Source organism: Salvelinus alpinus, chromosome 1 (assembly GCF_045679555.1).
Source record: "Salvelinus alpinus chromosome 1, SLU_Salpinus.1, whole genome shotgun sequence".
NCBI lineage: Eukaryota > Metazoa > Chordata > Actinopteri > Salmoniformes > Salmonidae > Salvelinus > Salvelinus alpinus.
The window spans coordinates 86,206,769-86,221,505 of record NC_092086.1 but is presented as its reverse complement, the minus strand read 5'-3'; the positions used below and the strand labels follow the sequence as shown (position 1 = coordinate 86,221,505).

Sequence of the window (14,737 nt, the reverse complement as noted above, 5' to 3'; positions counted from 1 at the left end):
AGCTAATTGAGGTAAGACAGTAGTTCTGCTCAAAGATTAAGCATATGAACTACACATTGACATATCCAGCCCAAAGCGGGAGATTAAAAAAAGTAATTGAAGTTGTTAGGTTTATGTCCCATCCTATTTCCTGATATTACCAGGTTCTGAGATGGTGCCGCAGAGGATGGCTGACGTTTTACATGCTCCTAACCAACTGTGCTATTTTGTTAGTTTTTTGTGTGTTGTTTGTAACTTAAATGACCTCCCCCTCCATTTGTTTTGTACACTGCTGCTACTCGTTGTTTATCATCTATGCATAGTCACTTCACCCCTACCTTCATGTACAAATTACCTGGACTAACCTGTACCCCTGCACACTGACTCGGTACCGGTACCCCCTGCCTCATTATTGTTACTTTTTATTATTTTTTACTTTAGTTTATTTGGTAAATATTTTCTTAACTCTTCTTGAACTGCACTGTTGGTTAAGGGCTTGTACTGTAAGTAAGCATTTCACGGTAAGGTCTACACTTTTCGGTCCATGTGACAAATAAAGTTTGATTTGATTTAGATAGTGTTGTTCCTGCTATTAGGTGAAAAAAGTGAATCAAAAAAGTTGCATCAAATTATATTTCAAGAAAATAATGTTGCAGGAATGCTAATTGCAGGAATGCAAACTACTAACATGACCCCTCATTAATGCCCCAGGTTTTAAAAAGAGATGTCAACCTCACAGCCTCTTAGGGATAAACCATCTGAGCTGACATATTCTGGGGGTCAGTACAGTACTTTGTAAAAGCCAGACTGCAGAGTAATTGATGTCTTTGGCTACATGGCGCCGCACTCACAGCTTGGGACATTTTGTTCTGAAAGAACATTGTTGTATTCCACTCATTAGCATCTAGAGGTACATCATGCTCTGAAGTCTGAGGCAGCTGTTTGAGAATTTTTCTGACTCCAGATCAGCTTATATACTGTTAGCGTCCCAAATGGCACTTTATTCCCTGGTCAAAAATAGTGTACTATACTGAACAAAAATATAAATGCAACAAACAACAATTTCAAAGATTTTACTGAGTTACAGTTCATAGAAAGAAATCAGTCAATTGAAATAAATACATTTTACTAATCTATGGATTTCACATGACAGGGCAGGGGCCCAGCCGCGGGTGGGCCTGGGAGGACATATGCCTACCTACTTGGAAGTCAGGTCCACCCAATCAGAATGAATTTTTCTCCACAAAAGGGCTTAATTACAGAAATAAATACTCCTCAGCCCCTTTTATTTCAACTCATTGACAATGGGATCAATACTTTTCAACTCATTGACAATGGGATCAATTTGGGACAGAACCTCTGCCTCTCTGAGGGGCTATGGTGGATGACAATCAGTGTTGGGGAGTAGTAAACAACACGTAAACTCAGCAAAAAAAGAAACATCCTTTCACTGTCAACTGCATTTATTTTCAGCAAACTTAACATGTGTAAATATTTGTATGAATATGACAAGATTCAACAACTGAGACATAAACTGAACACGTTCCACAGACATGTGACTAACAGAATAGGAATAATGTGTCCCTGAACAAAGGGGGGGTCAAAATCAAAAGTAACAGTCAGTATCTGGTGTGGCCACCAGCTGCATTAAGTACTGCAGTGCATCTCCTCCTCATGGACTGCACCAGATTTGCCAGTTCTTGCTGTGAGATGTTACCCCACTCTTCCACCAAGGCACCTGCAAGTTCCCAGACATTTCTGAGGGGAATGGCCCTAGCCCTCACCCTCCGATCCAACAGGTCCCAGACATGCTCAATGGGATTGAGATCTGGGCTCTTCGCTGGCCATGGCAGAACACTGACATTCCTGTCTTGCAGGAAATCACGCACAGAACGAGCAGTATGGCTGGTGGCATTGTCATGCTGGAGGGTCATGTCAGGACGAGCCTGCAGGAAGGGTACCACATGAGGGAGGAGGAAGTCTTCCCTGTAACGCACAGCGTTGAGATTGCCTGCAATGAGAACAAGCTCAGTCCGATGATGCTGTGACACACTGCCCCAGACCATGACGGACCCTCCACCTCCAAATCGATCCCGCTCCAGAGTACAGGCCTCGGTGTAACGCTCATTCCTTCGACGATAATTGCGAATCCGACCATCACCCCTGGTGAGACAAAACCGCGACTCGTCAGTAAAGAGCACTTTTTGCCAATCCTGTCAGTCCAGCCTCTGTCAGCAGTCAGCTGTCAGCAGTCAGCTGTCCGTCCTGTCTCCCTGTAGTGCTGTCTTAGGCATCTCACAGTACGGACATTGCAATTTATTGCCCTGGCCACATCTGCAGTCCTCATGCCTCTTTGCAGCATGCCTAAGGCACGTTAACGCAGATGAGCAGTGACTCTGGGTATCTTTCTTTTGGTGTTTTTCTGAGTCAGTAGAAAGGCCTCTTTAGTGTCCTAAGTTTTCATAACTGTGACCTTAATTGCTGTTAGTGTCTTAGCGACTGTTCCACAGGTGCATGTTCATTAATTGTTTATGGTTCATTGAACAAGCATGGGAAACAGTGTTTAAACCCTTTACAATGAAGATCTGTGAAGTTATTTGGATTTTTACGAATTATCTTTGAAAGACAGGGTCCTGAAAAAGGGATGTTTCTTTTTTTGCTGAGTTTAGTTCAACTAGTAATTTAATTACATTTTGCAGTAGCTTGGTGGTAGTTTAACTAAAATTCAAATCGTGATAGTGTTTTCAGTAGTTCATTACTTTTTGCCATGTAGTGGTGTAGTTACAGTGGGTAAGAAAGTCACCACCCCCTTTCAAAATGTTCACCTTTTGTTGCCTTAGAGCCTGAAATGAAAACACATAAAATAGGACTTTTCCCAGCTTACAGACAGTAACCCACAATATCAGAGTGGGGGAAAAAATCTAAAACTCTAAAAATGAATTACAATTAAAACAGTCAAATACCCTATTTGGATAAGTGAACACACCTTTTGCTTGAGTCAATACTTGGTGAAACCACCTTTTGCTTGAATTACAGCTGTGAGTCTCTTTGAATGCGATTCTACTAACTTTGTACACCTAGACTGTGCCATATTTGCCTCATTCTTCCTTGCAGAATTGTTCAAGCTCAGGCAAATTCCATGGTGACCGCTCATTCCACAGATTCTCGATGGGATTTAGGTCGGGGCTCTGACTAGGCCACTCAAGGACATTCACCTTCTTGTCCTTCAGCCACTGTATGGTTGCTTTGGCGGTGTGCTTTGGGTCATTGTCATGTTGAAACGTGAACCATCGTCCCATTATCAACTTCCTGGCTGAGGGCTGTAGGTTCTCAAGAATCTGTCTGTATTTTGCACTGTCCATTTTCCCTTCTATCCTGACAAGTGCTCCAGTCCCTGCTGAAGAGAAATACCCCCACAACAGGATGCTGCCACCGCCGTGCTTTACTGTAGACATGAAGTTCTTTGGGTGGAAAAATAATTGGGTTTTTGCTAGACATAGGAAGTAAAATGTTGGTCTCATCTGACCACAGCGCCTTTTGCCACTTGGCCTCGGAATCTACAATGTGTTTTTTGGCGAGGCTCAAATAAGACTTGATGTGGCTTTTTTTGGAGGACTGTTTTTTTCTTGCCACCCTCCCACAGAGGCCAGATTTGTGGAGCGCTTGTGATATTGTGGTCACATGCACACATTGCCCAGTCTTTGCCATAAAAGACTGAAGCTCCTTCAAAGTGGCCATTGGCTTCTTGTAAGCCTCTCTGATCCGTCTCCTCCTTGCCCGGTCATCCAGTTTGAAGGGACGGCCTGATCTATGCAGGGTCTGGGTGGTGCCATACGCTTTCCACTTCTTTATAATGGTCTTAACTGTGCTCCGAGGGACAAAGCCTTTGAAATCTTTTTATATCCATCCCGACTTGTGCCTTTCCACAACTTTATCTCGTAGATCCTTTGAAAGTACCATTCCTCCCATAGTGGATTCTTTGCTTTGAATTGCACTACTAAGCAGTGGAGTCCTCTGTGAACAACTGCTATTATTTTGAACTAATCGAAGTCACTACAATTGATCGCAGGCGGAAGCCAGAATTTTGTGGGTTACTATGTGTAAATAAAGCTGGAAAAAGTCAAGTTTTATGTTTTTATTTCAGGCTGTAAAAGCAACATTTTGAAAGGGGGTGGGGACTTTCTATACCCACTGTAACTACACACTACTTTCTTGTGGCAAAAATATAAAATATGGGTGAAGTATGCAATAACTTTCTTACTTATTTTCCTACTATGCATAAGACATGCCTAATTCTCACTTGAAACATCGTTTTTGTGTTTAATAGGTCAAATTACACATTCTGTTAACATCTGACTCCAGAGTGTAATTTGTTGTCAATGACACTTCAGCTTTAGATATGCATTTTTTTACAAAGTAGTTTGGATGTAGTGCACTACCTTTTTAAAGTAACTTTAAGTAAACTATATTTTTCTTAAGCTATATCCTTAACTTATTCCAGTGTGAAGTAATTGGTAGCTATATTATCAAAGTAGCTTCCCCAACACTGATGAGGAGTCCTGCCTGGGATCCCCTGTCTATTGCATGGCAAGACTGCCCTCTGGTGAATCCCTGAAATAGTAGGCCAGTCAGAATTTTTTGAAGGTGATGCATCTGACATCTACCAACATAAAGTAGCAGTAGTAGAAAGAGTTTCCCACTTTCGTTTTTTAGGGGAAACCGAAGTTAGGTATAAAATACTGTATCCCTGAAACCCGTATGTTAGCATTTTCTGACAACTTCGCATAAACTACAGTTACTGACTGGTAGACTTAGAATTATGATTTTGGAATAATACATTTAGATGAGTGACAAAATCAATTCACATGAAGTTGCAGTGGATCTTTTAACAATAGACAATTCTAAGTATTATTTTTTATCATCTCAAGTTGTATTATTCAAATGTGCCATGCAAAGCTTAATCAAGAAGCAGCAGCACTCATTCATTGCTTAAGATTAAGCTGTTAAACCCTACAGGAGATGGAGAAGCACAGAGTGTCTGCCATTCATTCACAGTCATGGCAATCACTTTAAATCTAGTAAGTGTCTATAGAAGGGATCTCGAGTCTCTCTTTAAACACTCACCACTAAGACTGTAGAAGCCCTTTAGCAGCAGCACAAGAACCATTACAGAAGCCCTGGACAGCTGTGGTTGCATCTTGACACAGCGCTCCATAAATAAGGGATGTGCAGAGCCCGTCTTCTCATAAGCATGTACAGTGTGTTACTGTCGAGTAGAGACTTGCTTTAGTTTGACTGTTTAGTAAGCAGACATGCTCCCTTTCAGAGAGCTCAAAGTTCAGTGACCTGATCCCTGGCTGTTTGGCAGATAATTGAGGTTAAACAGGTAGGTATGTCACTAACTGAGCTCGTTCACTTCACCCCCATTATGCAGATCTGATCCAGCAACACCACTTAACCGTTGAGACCTGGGAGCAGGTGGGAGTCCACAGAAGGAACCGACAGACAGACAGCCAGAGAGAGGGAGAGGAGTCTCCAGGTTAGAGTTGTCGTAATTAATGCTAATATACACGCAGCATCCATCCACCGGCACTCTGACAGCAGCTACATCAAAGACAGCCCTAACGAAGACAGTTCAAAGACACACCAAAGGTTGCACCCTCTCTCTCCAGGAAACAATCAGCAGTAGACAAGCAGTTTAACGTTAAAAAAACACTCTTGAAATGAACAAATAGTGCAGACTATGTTTTCTAACAGCTCTGTTAAGAACCTGTCAATCATGAGGTGTAATAATAAACTCAGAAAAAAAAGATACATTTTTCAGGACCCTGTCTTTCAAAGATAATTCGTAAAAATCCAAATAACTTCACAGATCTTCATTGTAAAGGGTTTAAACACTGTTTCCCATGCTTGTTCAATGAACCATAAACAATTAATGAACATGCACCTGTGGAACGGTCGTTAAGACACTAACAGCTCACAGACAGTAGGCAATTAAGGTCACAGTTATGACAACTTAGGACAATAAAGAGGCCTTTCTACTGACTCAGAAAAACACCAAAAGATGCCGAGAGGCCCTGCTCATCTGCGTTAACGTGCCTTAGGCATGCTGCAAGGAGGCATGAAGACTGCAGATGTGACCAGGTCAATAAATTGCAATGTCCGTACTGTGAGACGCCTAAGACAGAGCTACAGGGAGACAGGACGGACAGCTGATCGTCCTCACAGTGGCAGACCACGTGTAACAACAGTTGCACAGGATCGGTACATCCAAACATCACACCTGCCAGACAGGTACAGGATGGCAACAACAACTGCCCGAGTTACACCAGGAACACACAATCCCTCCATCAGTGCTCAGACCCTCCGCAATAGGCTGAGAGAGGCTGGAGTGAGGGCTTGTAGGCCTGTTGTAAGGCAGGTCCTCACCAGACATCACCGGCAACAACATCGCCTATGGGCACAGACCTACCGTCGCTGGACCAGACAGGACTGGCAAAAAGTGATCTTCACTGACAATTCATGGTTTTGTCTCACCAGGGGTGATAGACGGATTCGCGTTTATCGTCGAAGGAATGAGCGTTACACCGAGGCCTGTACTCTGGAGCAGGATTGATTTGGAGGTGGAGGGTCCGTTATGGTCTGGGACAATGTGTCACAGCATCATCGGACTGAGCTTGTTGTCATTGCTGGCAATCTCAACGCTGTGCGTTACAGGGAAGACTTCCTCCTCCCTCATGTGGTACCCTTCCTGCAGGCTCATCCTGACATGACCCTCCAGCATGACAATGCCACCAGCCATACTGCTCCTTCTGTGCATGATTTCCTGCAAGACAGGAATGTCAGTGTTCTGCCATGGCCAGCGAAGAGCCCAGATCTCAATCCCATTGAGCATGTCTGGGACCTGTTGGATCAGAGGGTGAGGGCTAGGGCTAGGGCCATTCCCCAAGAAATGTCCGGGAACTTGCTGGTGCCTTGGTGGAAGAGTGGGGTAACATCTCACAGCAAGAACTGGCAAATCTGGTGCAGTCCATAAAGAGGAGATGCACTGCAGTACTACCTTCTTGACGCTAGGGGTCAGATTTTCTTTTTTGGTGGCCACACCAGATACTGACTGTTACTTTTGATTTTGACCCCCCCTTTGTTCAGGGACACATTATTCCTACTCTGTTAGTCACATGTCTGTGGAACATGTTCAGTTTATGTCTCAGTTGTTGAATCTTATGTTCATACAGATATTTACACATGTTAAGTTTGCTGAGGGTAAGGGTAAGTGGTAGGTGTGTCTGTACAAACACTTTTCCTTGCTGATTATAATGGAGACGGATGCCTTTACTGATCTAGCAACCAGCCAATGCTGTATTCCCAGCTCTGTGCTGTGAGCTGTAGCTGGCCTCAGAGGGAAGACAAACCTGGGGGCCTGTCATTCCAAATAATGTTCCGGCCAAAAGTGTCCCCCTCTGCATCACAATTGGATTCGATAAACTATTAGCGTCTGTTGCTATATCAATGGTGTGACGACCTAATGATTAGAATTTTGGAGATCATTGCAATCTAAACAACATTCTTTTCATCATCGCTATGCAAACAAGGCTGATTTCCGCGACAATTTCGCTGTTTTAACAAGCTTTATTTAGCTAACAAAATTAAAATATTACTTCAAACTACTTCTGGGTACCTTGTTAACATTACAACATGAAATCCATGTCTTAAACACTGCAATCTGCTTGACACATTAAAGTTACTTACCTTACAGATCACAAAGTCAACTAATTTCCACTCCAATCATATGCAAATCCGTTTGATTCATACACTGGCTTGTCTGGCTGTCATGTTTTTGTTTTAACCTGCCCTTCCCTTATCTACACTGAAATAATAGAATTTCAGTAGTCCTCTTATGATAAAAGGAATTATCATAGCTCATTAGTACACCCTTGTGGTTGAATATATATGTATCTATTGTAGGTCCTAGGACACAACCATGAATCATGTGGAACAAATAAAGAGCATCAAAGGATACAACTGACAATAATGAACACCTTGTGAAACAGCTGTGAAAACCAACCTGGCAATATTTAAGATTGTAATACATAAACTTTGATATTTTTTGGTACAGGTGTGTCATTATTTTCAAATGTTTTTGTACACTCACATGGCAATCAGATTAAAATACTGAATTCTGGTGTGTGGAATTTTGAGGAGTTGGTTGCTGCCTGTCACTTGTTCTCAACAGGCAGCCAGTCTCGGAAGGGGAACTTGAAGGAGACTGCAAAGTCCAGGCACTGCGGCTCTCTTTGTTCTGAGTGTCTGCAGTTCTAGTGTATTTAGTTAATCTGTGTATCTCACATATTATGTATGATAGAACAAGAACATTTTCTTAGCAGATAATAACAACATGACAATAACAGTGGCTGTAGATGATGTAATGAAATGTTGGAGGGTGGTTGGTAATGGACATCAGGTGGATCTACATCTGGGTGTTTGGCAGAACCCCTAGGTCCTGGAGAACAGGAGCAGAGTTAAAAGGGAACAGGGTAGAAGATGTAAACAAGCAAACACACAGGTTACACTTTACTGTGAGAAAATGTGATAGAATATTCATTGTTGTATGCAAGGACCTACAATAAATACATATATATATATTCAACCACAAGCATGCAGTGTTATTAGTGCAGTGTTATAAATGGGAGATATGTACATTTCAACATTTTTAGAAGGTATAGCCTACCTCAAGCTGGTCCCCCTCCAACTCATAAAATCAGACTGATCCGAACTCACTGGTTCTGGTGGATGGGATACCTCCTGGGGGCTTGGACAGTCGATGGTCCTACAGTCATTTGGAGAGGTAAATTGAAGAGGACTACCATTTCTTGCATTCTCAAATGTCAACCAAATAATTTTTACCTAGTCAAAAACCTCTGCATCCTTCTCAGTCCGTGCCTGAAGGTGGTCCTCGAAGGCGTTCTGATCTGGTTCGACAACTTCCACCACATCAGGTGGGGTTTCAGTGATCTGAAAGTACGTTATACAAAAATAGCAATAGACAAACAACAACACTAAGTCAATCACACATTTGAAAGACTACAGTAAATGCAATAATTGTATATACAATTGCATTGTTCACCTCAGTCAACAGCTGCGGCTCCCGTCCGTACTCGGTGGAGGCCTGGATGCTGTTGTTGTGTTCATAGAGAATTACCTTCTTGGTACCAGTCAATGGACTTGCTCATGGCAGTCTTGAGAGTCTGGTTGGTCCATTCACCAAACCTGGAGAAGGTTGTAGGAAAGTGATATCTATTGACAATGTAAGACATTGAAATATGTCTGATTATGTACCATGGAAAAACAAAAACAAATTGTAAAAAATGTATTTAAAAAACCCATTGGTGACAGAATATAACTTATAACATCCGTACCTTGTTCCAGTGTTCATGAACTCGGTCACGCAAGATAACCGTGGGTGTTGAAGATGTCCATCATCGCCTGGAGGTGGCCACGCCAGTCTCGTCCTTGAGAGGAATCATACAAAACTAAAATCTATTATTGGTTCCAAGCACCCTAACATTTAAAGTGGTCCAATGAGGTCCACCCCTAACATTTAAAGTGGTCCAATGAGGTCCACCCCTAACATTTAAAGTGGTCCAATGAGGCCCACCCCTAACATTTAAAGTGGTCCAATGAGGTCCACCCCTAACATTTAAAGTGGTCCAATGAGGCCCACCCCTAACATTTAAAGTGGTCCAATGAGGCCCACCCCTAACATTTAAATTGGTCCAATGAGGCCCACCCCTAACATTTAAAGTGGTCCAATGAGTCCCACCCCTAACATTTAAAGTGGTCCAATGAGTCCCACCCCTAACATTTAAAGTGTTAGAGAGAAGATTACTTTATTCTTACCCGTAAGTCACCCTCTCAAACTTCTGGTAGGCTAGACAGGGTACTGACCTTTAAGCAAAAAGTGACAAATTGAAACATTGTGTGCTCTCTGATATATTAATTGAAATGATCATAATTTAAGATATACTAGAATGTGATTGATAAACAAAAGGTTATTTCACTTGCCCAGCTGTTCACCTCCTCGACAATTCCCCGTCAGAAGAAAGTAGGTTGATTTTGGCAATCATGTGCTTCACTCCAAAATGGCCAGCATGCATCTCGGTCAGCACGGCCTCCTTCTCCTCCTTAGTAAACATCACCCTCCTGTGTGGCTGGCCATCCTTCCCCTGTAGGTACATATGATTGCCTAACAAGTTGGAAAAGAAGAGTTGTTGAAATACTCTAGTCCAAGTACATTTGCACTGCTGTCTTTCTGTTTCTCAGTCTTCCACTCTCTTCCCACCTCTCCCTCCCTCTCACTTTCATCCTCTCTCCTCCCCCTCCTCTCTGGCTTGGCATGACAGGCCCCTGGGGGTCAAAACCAATGGACCTCTCCGACAGGAAATGCTCTACTGTATAGCTTGGAAACTCTGGTCCTGGAGGGCTGAAACACCTATTTAATCAGGGACTGGTTTAGACCTGGTTCACCAGGTGAGAGAAATTAACTACCAGCCTGGAAAAGGACTGGGATTCTAATGTCCCAGTGAAGCATGTGTCCATTGGAATACCATTAACTATACAATAGGCAAAATATAAGAAAAATAAGCAACAGTCAAATGTAACCAACCACCGTTCCGGAGTTCCAAATTAAGCAGCAGCAGCTGAAAAGATGAGCTCCTACAAATATTGAAATGTAAATGTTTTTTTAGAGTAAAGTACATCGAAAAAAAATCAAAAGAAAACTGCAAACTGAATAGGAGACCAAACAAGCAGCAAACAAAGAAGAAAGGCTTTTGAAAAAGTAACAATTTTTCATAAAATTATACCGTTTTCTTAGCTAGTTAAGTTGTTTACCTGTTGCTAGGCAGTTGGTAGGGACATTCCTGAAAGAAGCTAGCTAGCTAACAAGGAGTGTCTAGTTGGCAGAAGAGAAGAAGGGACAAAGAAGGGACAAAGTGGGACAAAATAAGGACAGAAGAAAAGGGAAAGGGGACATTAAGGTGAAGCAGTCCTCTAAAGACACAAAAGACAATAATACAAGAAACAACACTTCTATTGCCTCTCCCTTTACGATACGCACTTCCGGTTTGGTTTGGAGCGAGTAGTTGCATTCCGCTTTGCTCCACAGGTAGTATTACAGGTAGTATTACATTTCATTTCATTACAGTACAACAGTTTGATTTGTTTGATCTTAGCTGGCTACATAGCCGTCTTTGTATCCAAGATAATTGTGTAGTCTAGAGTAATTGTCGAGGTTACCTAGCCAGTTAGAGGTTACCTAGCCAGCTACACTTTCAAACAAAGTCAACAACGCAGCCACTGCTAGCTAGCCTATTTCACCAGCCAGCAGTACTATATCATTTTAGTCAATAAGATTTTTTGCAACGTAAGCTTAACTTTCTGAACATTCGAGACGTGTAGTCCACTTGTCATTCCAATCTCCTTTGCATTAGCGTAGCCTCTTCTGTAGCCTGTCAACTATGTGTCTGTCTATCCCTGTTCTCTCCTCTCTGCACAGACCATACAAACGCTTCACACCGCGTGGCCGCTGCTACTCTAACCTGGTGGTCCCAGCGCGCACGACCCACGTGGAGTTCCAGGTCTCAGGCAGCCTCTGGAACTGCCGATCTGCGGCCAACAAGGCAGAGTTCATCTCAGCCTATGCTTCCCTCCAGTCCCTCGACTTCTTGGCACTGACGGAAACATGGATTACCACTGATAACACTGCTACTCCTACTGCTCTCTCGTCGTCTGCCCACGTGTTCTCGCACACCCCGAGAGCTTCTGGTCAGCGGGGTGGTGGCACTGGGATCCTCATCTCTCCCAAGTGGACATTCTCTCTTTCTCCCCTGACCCATCTGTCTATCGCCTCCTTTGAATTCCATGCTGTCACAGTTACCAGCCCTTTCAAACTTAACATCCTTATCATTTATCGCCCTCCAGGTTCCCTTGGAGAGTTCATCAATGAGCTTGACGCCCTGATAAGTTCCTTTCCTGAGGATGGCTCACCTCTCACAGTTCTGGGTGACTTTAACCTCCCCACGTCTACCTTTGACTCATTCCTCTCTGCCTCCTTCTTTCCACTCCTCTCCTCTTTTGACCTCACCCTCTCACCTTCCCCCCCTACTCACAAGGCAGGCAATACGCTTGACCTCATCTTTACTAGATGCTGTTCTTCCACTAATCTCATTGCAACTCCCCTCCAAGTCTCCGACCACTACCTTGTATCCTTTTCCCTCTCGCTCTCATCCAACACTTCCCACACTGCCCCTACTCGGATGGTATCGCGCCGTCCCAACCTTCGCTCTCTCTCCCCCGCTACTCTCTCCTCTTCCATCCTATCATCTCTTCCCTCTGCTCAAACCTTCTCCAACCTATCTCCTGATTCTGCCTCCTCAACCCTCCTCTCCTCCCTTTCTGCATCCTTTGACTCTCTATGTCCCCTATCCTCCAGGCCGGCTCGGTCCTCCCCTCCTGCTCCGTGGCTCGACGACTCATTGCGAGCTCACAGAACAGGGCTCCGGGCAGCCGAGCGGAAATGGAGGAAAACTCGCCTCCCTGCGGACCTGGCATCCTTTCACTCCCTCCTCTCTACATTCTCCTCTTCTGTCTCTGCTGCTAAAGCCAATTTCTACCACTCTAAATTCCAAGCATCTGCCTCTAACCCTAGGAAGCTCTTTGCCACCTTCTCCTCCCTCCTGAATCCTCCTCCCCCTCCTCCCCCCTCCTCCCTCTCTGCTGATGACTTCGTCAACCATTTTGAAAAGAAGGTCGACGACATCCGATCCTCGTTTGCTAAGTCAAACGACACCGCTGGTTCTGCTCACACTGCCCTACCCTGTGCTTTGACCTCTTTCTCCCCTCTCTCTCCAGATGAAATCTCGCGTCTTGTGACGGCCGGCCGCCCAACAACCTGCCCGCTTGACCCTATCCCCTCCTCTCTTCTCCAGACCATTTCCGGAGACCTTCTCCCTTACCTCACCTCGCTCATCAACTCATCCTTGACCGCTGGCTACGTCCCTTCCGTCTTCAAGAGAGCGAGAGTTGCACCCCTTCTGAAAAAACCTACACTCGATCCCTCCGATGTCAACAACTACAGACCAGTATCCCTTCTTTCTTTTCTCTCCAAAACTCTTGAACGTGCCGTCCTTGGCCAGCTCTCCTGCTATCTCTCTCAGAATGACCTTCTTGATCCAAATCAGTCAGGTTTCAAGACTAGTCATTCAACTGAGACTGCTCTTCTCTGTGTCACGGAGGCGCTCCGCACTGCTAAAGCTAACTCTCTCTCCTCTGCTCTCATCCTTCTAGACCTATCGGCTGCCTTTGATACTGTGAACCATCAGATCCTCCTCTCCACCCTCTCCGAGCTGGGCATCTCCGGCGCGGCCCACGCTTGGATTGCGTCCTACCTGACAGGTCGCTCCTACCAGGTGGCGTGGCGAGAATCTGTCTCCGCACCACGTGCTCTCACCACTGGTGTCCCCCAGGGCTCTGTTCTAGGCCCTCTCCTATTCTCGCTATACACCAAGTCACTTGGCTCTGTCATATCCTCACATGGTCTCTCCTATCATTGCTATGCAGACGACACACAATTAATCTTCTCCTTTCCCCCCTCTGATAACCAGGTGGTGAATCGCATCTCTGCATGTCTGGCAGACATATCAGTGTGGATGACGGATCACCACCTCAAGCTGAACCTCGGCAAGACGGAGCTGCTCTTCCTCCCGGGGAAGGACTGCCCGTTCCATGATCTCGCCATCACGGTTGACAACTCCATTGTGTCCTCCTCCCAGAGTGCTAAGAACCTTGGCGTGATCCTGGACAACACCCTGTCGTTCTCAACTAACATCAAGGCGGTGACCCGTTCCTGTAGGTTCATGCTCTACAACATTCGCAGAGTACGACCCTGCCTCACGCAGGAAGCGGCGCAGGTCCTAATCCAGGCACTTGTCATCTCCCGTCTGGATTACTGCAACTCGCTGTTGGCTGGGCTCCCTGCCTGTGCCATTAAACCCCTACAACTCATCCAGAACGCCGCAGCCCGTCTGGTGTTCAACTTTCCCAAGTTCTCTCACGTCACCCCGCTCCTCCGCTCTCTCCACTGGCTTCCAGTTGAAGCTCGCATCCGCTACAAGACCATGGTGCTTGCCTACGGAGCTGTGAGGGGAACGGCACCTCCGTACCTTCAGGCTCTGATCAGGCCCTACACCCAAACAAGGGCACTGCGTTCATCCACCTCTGGCCTGCTCGCCTCCCTACCTCTGAGGAAGTACAGTTCCCGCTCAGCCCAGTCAAAACTGTTCGCTGCTCTGGCACCCCAATGGTGGAACAAACTCCCTCACGACGCCAGGTCAGCGGAGTCAATCACCACCTTCCGGAGACACCTGAAACCCCACCTCTTTAAGGAATACCTAGGATAGGATAAAGTAATCCTTCTAACCCCCCCCCCCTTAAAAGAGTTAGATGCACTATTGTAAAGTGGTTGTTCCACTGGATATCATAAGGTGAATGCACCAATTTGTAAGTCGCTCTGGATAAGAGCGTCTGCTAAATGACTTAAATGTAATGTAAATGTAACCAGATAAAGAACACATGAAATCTGAGGTAATTTTTATTAAATTACAAAAAACCTTAATGCATTGCTTTCATAAAATCATGTATGTGGCTTCCTTTAAAAGGTAAAGTTAGAATTAAATTGCAGTATTGGGATATCCGCGAAGCT

General features: G+C 44.7%; 1 long non-coding RNA gene across 1 annotated transcript; it reads right to left on the bottom strand.

Moving 5' to 3' along the window:
- Positions 1 to 8,031: 8,031 nt before the first annotated feature.
- On the bottom strand, positions 8,032 to 9,489 carry LOC139532504 (uncharacterized). Its single transcript, XR_011666585.1, has 4 exons — positions 9,396 to 9,489; positions 9,104 to 9,246; positions 8,708 to 8,991; positions 8,032 to 8,479 (listed from the first exon to the last, which is right to left on the bottom strand). It is a non-coding gene; the product is annotated as an uncharacterized lncRNA (long non-coding RNA).
- Positions 9,490 to 14,737: the final 5,248 nt, after the last annotated feature.